Source organism: Brassica napus, chromosome A10 (genome assembly GCF_020379485.1).
Source record: "Brassica napus cultivar Da-Ae chromosome A10, Da-Ae, whole genome shotgun sequence".
NCBI lineage: Eukaryota > Viridiplantae > Streptophyta > Magnoliopsida > Brassicales > Brassicaceae > Brassica > Brassica napus.
Window position 1 is genome coordinate 3592788 of NC_063443.1, and position 7010 is coordinate 3599797.

General features: G+C 31.3%; 1 long non-coding RNA gene across 3 annotated transcripts; it reads right to left on the reverse strand.

Moving 5' to 3' along the window:
• Positions 1-4054: 4054 nt before the first annotated feature.
• Positions 4055-6159, reverse strand: LOC106363946. 3 transcript variants are annotated; one of them, XR_002654635.2, is made up of 7 exons: positions 5800-6159; positions 5598-5676; positions 5398-5462; positions 5117-5305; positions 4854-5021; positions 4657-4762; positions 4055-4340 (listed from the first exon to the last, which is right to left on the reverse strand). It is a non-coding gene; the product is annotated as an uncharacterized LOC106363946 (long non-coding RNA). The 3 variants fall into 3 exon arrangements; XR_001273092.3 differs by having other exon boundaries at positions 5398-5443; positions 5800-6158; XR_007317490.1 differs by having other exon boundaries at positions 4854-4916; positions 5398-5443; positions 5598-5691; positions 5800-6158.
• Between the last annotated feature and the right edge of the window lie 851 nt (positions 6160-7010).

Genomic DNA, 7010 nt, shown 5'->3' on the forward strand with positions numbered 1-7010 from the left:
TTAACCGCTTATATACCATTTCGGATTCCCTAAATTCTACACTATGAGATCAGGTCTCGATTCATTAATTTCGATTTGAAGCCAACTTAGTATATAGTTGATATCTCATCAACTTTACACGCGTTCAGTGATACCATAACTTAGAGCTCGTAGGTTGCCGTTCATGGATAAATAAAAGGCAGTTCTTTCTATTAATAGTCGTTAAATTGAAATCACGTGTAGATGTAGAGTAATCCAGACTGTATTGGCCAAACAACTTTGGGGCTTGGTAAGAAAGAAAACGATGTCTTCTACCCAAATATGGACATCTTCATTAGCATTTTCGACTGTGCACACATACTCTTCTTTCATCCTTCGTAGTTTTCATTTAATCCTTTTCTTCTTGGTGTTAAGTTAATATCAAACGTGAATCATTCAAACATTTCCTTTGTTTTATTCTATGCGAAGTTACGAACTAATACATAGAATTTTTGATGTATTTTATGTAAGCTCAAGATTTGGAGCTTCATCAGAGTTCAAAAGAACACATAAATTGGACAATCCAGAGCTAGTGTGTTTTACACAAGATGGAGATTGTGTCACACACAGTAGATGACATGGCAAACTTGGATTGGAGGAACTGTTAGCAGCATAGCTAGCAAGGAATATATCGACGTAACAAGAACGCTTAAATACTCGTCTAAGGAGGTCATATAGGGTTAGAGCTTAAGAGAGAACAACATCAAAAGTTTGGTACCAAGTCTTGTTCTGTTCTTGTGATTGTTTTTTGGTTGTGAGCTAGAGTGCAAACTTGCAGTCGGCAGATCACGAGATTTGGGTATATCAAGAATTGATACGTTTCGAGTTGTGTAACATCGAGTACTTGGAATTAAAAAAATATGTTTAAGATTGTGTACAAGATTCTTAATAAACAAGATGTTGGAACTTGTTTTTAACAAAGTGGTGTAGATCATTTTTTCGATGGGTTTTTCGACGGAGACGTCGGTCGAAAGGATCGGAATTTGGGCACATGTAATCGTCACCATGAATACGATGAGTTAGTATATTTGTTAGTCAAAATCGAAATTGTTTTGAATGAAAAATGAAAATCCAAAGTGAATGACATAAAAAACTTATAAATCTATATATTTGGTTAAATATAAAATTTAACAAATATTTCACTTTGGATATGTAGAGTTTGAATTTAGATTTAATAAGTTAATTAGACTTAATGTCAATTAATCTATTTTAAATCTTATTCATAAAATATTTTGATATTTGATTAAATATAAAATATAACCTCAATTAAGTATATTGTTGGTTTTGATTTGGTCAATACAACATTATGACTTCGTTTGCTAACGTCTAGAATTTTTACTCATGGAAATCAAATTTCCTTTATTGCTAGGATTATATGACGTTAGTGTCTCCGTAAATGACATAACATGTGCATTTTTTTTTTGAAGTTATAAAAGGAGCACTTGTGTTAACTTGTTCATACGTAGAGAAAACAAATCAATCTCTCATATTTCTTTTTCCTCTTTAATATTTCTTTTGAGTATAAGAGTATACACAAAACTAGTTTTGCCAGGCTTCTGATAGAGTGATGCAAATCAAAAGATTTTTTGCATTTGTATCTTGGAACTCATTACATTATCGAACCGTCGCACTATGAGATGTATTTTGAGTTAAGAAAATAGATAATATCTCGACTCTTTAGTTGTATCATCATTTTCTTAATCTTTAGTATAATTTTATCAATTTTATTGTTTACAATATCCAGTTCTCCGTAGTTTATATAATACGGTTCTATCAGTCTTAACTCAAAATATCCGTTTATTGCTTTGCACTAACCGGACTGATTATTGTAAAAGTTATTTTTTATATAAGAATAGGTGTTAGATCGATCCAGAACAGGTTCCCATAAAATGAAAGAGGTGATCATCATTTGTTATAGTCTCTACTTGAACCGGAAAAGGGAAGTTGGTTCTGTATATTTTTGGTTTAATCTCTAAAATTTATTCATTAGGCATCTAATTATTGAATCCTTTAGTTTTTTGAATTTAATCGAAGTTAAAAAACAATCTGTCGGTTTTGATAATTTACTAGCTCATAAAGGTAAATTTAAAGGAAACGTTATTAGTCACTAATGCTTTGACCTTATTTACTGGTTTCTTAAAACTCAGGTTTTAGTTATAAGGTACTAGGGGAAATCCGCGCTTCGCGCGGGATTTGGTACTTTGTTAAATACTCCTTCCATTTCATTAAGATAAAAGTTTTAGAGAAAATGTTTGTATCACAAAGATAGATTTTTTTATGTTTTTTATACAAAAATTGTAAATTTTAATAAAATTAATTGAATTTATTGAAAGACTATTGATTAAAAAATATTGGAATTTGATAATTTCGAAAAAACTATATATGATTAATATGTTTTGTTAACATGTGTGAAGAACACCAAGACATCAATCTTTAAAAAATGGGGGGAGTATATTTTGTAAGGTCATTTCTAAATTTATTGTATTGTCTTTGTTTTTGATTTGAACCAGTTTTTCACATGATTCTCTTGTGACTGGTGTGATTACAAATCTGTTTTGTGGAGAACTGGAGATTATGGGCACATGACATTGTTCTTATGTACATTGGTGATGTGTGTTTATTGCATTTGTCCTAACTTTAAAAATTACAACTATCTCTTAATGCTTGAGTTGTAATCCGGTTTTGGTGTTTGTCAGAGTTTAAATATTTTGATTTTCAAATAGTATTCTCAGGTCATGAGCTAATATTTTCTGCAGAAATTATGAAAACATACTTTATCATTTACTTCAAACCCATCCTCGTAATACCTAAATATTTTATGTCTCCTACACAATTCAATCTTTAATTTTGTTATTTATTTTATGTATTAACTTAAATATTTTATTGTTTATATAATCTTTTAAATTCTTCTAATTCTTTTATAGACAGTTGTTGTAGACTACATTGAAGCTAGAGAAACTTTGTTAGTCTAACTCCATGAAGTGAAGTTTCTATGCGATTTTAGCAAATAATCGCTCTTGTTTTGTTTAGGTTTTATCTAATTTTATCTATCATTGGTTGAACGATTTTGGACTTTTTTCTACATAACATTATTATACTGTGTTGCTATGTGGATATGTATTATGCCACCTTCGTTGTTAATAAATATTTTTGCATTTCTCCAATGTGATGGGCTTCTAAATTGCAGCTAGCGAGATATAGTGTGCGAGTCGATCATTAGTGAATCTAAGTTTTGTAAACTTAGTTTCTACTACGACAATTTCTAGTATAGTATAGCCATACTAAACCGAATTTAATTAATAAAATATATTATCTTATTTTATTGTTAGTGAGTGTAACCATATTAAGTCAGATTTAATCAACAAAATATATTCTTTCATATTTTGTATTTACAGATACAATTTCAGATTTATCATTTTATATACATAATTTGAATTGTCAAATTATTTTCCAAGTTAAGTTCGGCTTGTATCCAACTCCAGTACCCAAAGCGAATACAATCCAATATGACATCAATTAATCAGAGCACAATCTAAAACGAAGTATATGAATTACATACAACTGACAACTGTGTTTTTAATACTTTGTCTCATTCTATCTATTAAATTGATTAAACCGAAAATACAAACCATAAAGTGGATTAATCACCCCTCTTGATTTTCTTTTGGAACAACTTTTTTGGAACATTTTCTTAGGGCACTTTCAGTGAGGAGCTTTATAAAATTTCTCAATTAATGCAAAAAAAAAAAAGGAAATGAAGAAAGAGAGTGAAAATATGAAAGAAAGAGGTCAGGAACGTTTCTGAAAGAAGAGACTTTCATGAAGTCTTGAGGGACTGCTTTAGTGCTTGTCTTCTATTTAATGGTTCAACTGTCTTTTGAATAATTTATAATCTATTTTTCTTTTAATTTTTTTTTGAGAAATTTTTGATAGTCCTTTACCACTGCAAATGTTCTTATTGTTTGGGAGCACACCCCTCTTTTTTATAAATGCAAAAATTACTGATGTGATGGGAAGGTGGTTTGCATCGAGATGATTCTTGTTTTTCAAAGTGTTTTATTTTAATCTGTCTATTCTTTAATGTTTACCGTGACAAAGAATAAATTTTACATTCATTCAACTTTTATTGATGTATATTAACTTATTAAGTGTCACTTATCTGACGGACAATAGCAGAAGAAACACCAACTAAACTAAGATCAGAATAAGGCATAAGACATCAATATACATCCCACAAGCACATCACGAAGCTGTAAACTCCTAAGAATGATAACTTTCCATTTGGAAGCTTCAAAAGTCACCGGTCCAAATAATCTTGCAACCTTATTCATTCATAAACACAAAGATTTAAATTTAGTAAACTAAATTCAGATCCAAAACAGATGCAATTTACTCGTAAATTATGAAGCTAAGATATAAACCCTAAAAACAGAGCATACAAGCTAAGGCATAAAGTTATGATAAAAGTAACTAAAACAGAGCATGTAACCTAAAGGAATATGATTATTTCTTAGGTTTTTATAATTTTAGAAACGAATCAACATAAAACAATCAAATGAAATAATAGACAAATATAGTAACTGTAAATCACACAGTAGGTCAACAAAATTTTTCCAGTATAATATTTGAGATTCTTACAGGAACAGTAGACATGTTCTTCATCTTGTGTCTTTTATTTGTGACGAAGAGTGAGCTAGTGCCCTGTTTCTCTGTAAACAGTGTTCTATGCCTTACCATCAAGAACCTAACCACAAGTTCCATTATTACACACAAAGAACATATTTTAAACCCGTAGATGCAATTTTTAACGTAATAAGTATGTTATCCTTTGTTACCTATGGAGCCATGCGAGAGTTCCACTTTCTTCAATCATTTCTTTTGGATTATGAGCTTCAACTCTAGCCACTCAAAAATAAGTAATCTTTAGATTCCTCTGATAACAAAGCATATTCTTTGTTTTCACATTCCTATGAACAATTTTAACTGAATGCAACTAACTTAGCCTGCAAAAGATCAGTCATGATTGTATATCATACAGATCCCTTTCTTTCGTGGAGATTCTTAGTAAATGAAAAAAGTTCTGTGGGTGTAAATTTACCTCAGAAGAGATGGAGAGCGAGTTGAACAACAACTCTAATAGCGTGTTTCCTTCGTCTATTAGGGATCAAGAATGAAAAAAAAATTCTGTCTTTTGTATTTGTCAGTCCCTTGAGTTTTCTTCAACTGTGGAACCGATTGTCGACGGTTGTATCTGAAAGTTTGAAGTGGTCACATGGATGAGAATCGGCTGTTAAGAGGAAGAGAGAAGAATAAGATGGTCAAGATATATAATCAGTAATGGCAACTTAAAATTGAAAAAGATATTCAGGGGAGGCTGACCTTTTCATTAATCATAAACATGTCAACCTCCGAATATAACAGTTTCCTAATGTTTTTCAAGAAAACTATGAACATGAGTTTAATAACATAAGAAGACTATGAACATAAGCTTAAGAACACATCTAACATCGCTTCAAGAACATTTGAACATAAGCTTATGAACATAAAGCACTTTGGACATGGGTTAAGAACATATTTACCTTCGAGTCCAGTAAGCGCATATCAAGAGACATCAGTTCCCCTTCCCCTCCACGCCTGGCATCACTGGCTTCCCATAAGCTGAGAAATCGTCAGCTTTCAGATCAGAAAGGGATATTGATGATTTAGCCATTTCACGGAGAATCTATATATAGATTTAGTTTCACAGATTGTGAGGATGTTGTTCAAGTGAAGAAAGCTAACCCTTTTAAAGGTGAAGAATAGACCACCTTGCAGAAGGGTAATTCACAATCAATGTCAAGATCGTGCTACACGTCGGTCTTTGGAGTTAAGAAGGCGATGATGGCGTTGAATCTGTAACTCCGCCGTTTCGTTTGAGTAGAGTAAAAGGTTAAACGACGCGAGTAGATACACACGAAGAGATTCTCTATCTCGATTTCAGTCATCGAAACAATCAAAACACCATTGAAGGTGTGTGAGAGAGAACGTACAAAAAAACTGATAGATGGCGTAGTTGGAAAAGAACGGAAACCCTTAAGCTTCATGTGAGTAATCAGATTTGGGCATTTTGCTCCAATTATGAGGATTAGAAGGAAGCCCACAATGCCTATTTTAAAATGAAACAATGAGTTTTATGATGGTGGGACACGTGTCAGGCTCTCTGTATTTTATTTAGTGACGTGTCTCTCTAAAAAGAGAGTTGCGTTCTACTTTATGTTATTAGATTCGTTTGCAGTTACGTTTTATCTCTCAGAAAGTAAATTGACTATGTTATTTATTTCTAGAACAAGCGTCTTTAATTCATTTCTGAATTGGCACTAACAATATTTTTTTTTCTTTAAGGTTATAAATATATGTTTATAGTTGATGGAGGTATAACACCAGCAAATTGATCAGTGGAGTTCTGGTTGTAAAAACAGTGGTAGGAAGAGAGAGAAAATAGTTTTATAAACACATTTTGATATCAAGTTGTATATGGATGGAAATTGTTTTTTGTGAGTCGATGTTCCCAATTAAATTTGGGAGAGGCCTGCCACATATGAATTGTTTGCCATAGAAAATAAAATGTTTGTTGACATTGATCAAAACATTTATATTAAGTCAATTCTTAAATGCAAGTTATAAAAAGTTTGACCATGAAAAAAACAACAGAATTTTTAGACCACTGTTACTGAAACTGACATGTGTTGTAGTTTCTAAAATCAATTTGGTCGAGAATACCCATATAGAATGGTGATTTTGATGGCACACATAATATCTTGTAATGATATGTATATTTTCTGAAAAGCAAAATATTTGTTTGGAAAATCCAAAGCATAATATATTTGTTTAAAAATCTACTTGAGAAAACTATGAACTAGTTGGATGTAAAATGTAAATTTTTGAGAGTGAAATACGGTTTTAAAGAAAATTATAATGTTTTTCGATATTGTTTTTTATTCCTTTAAATCTAA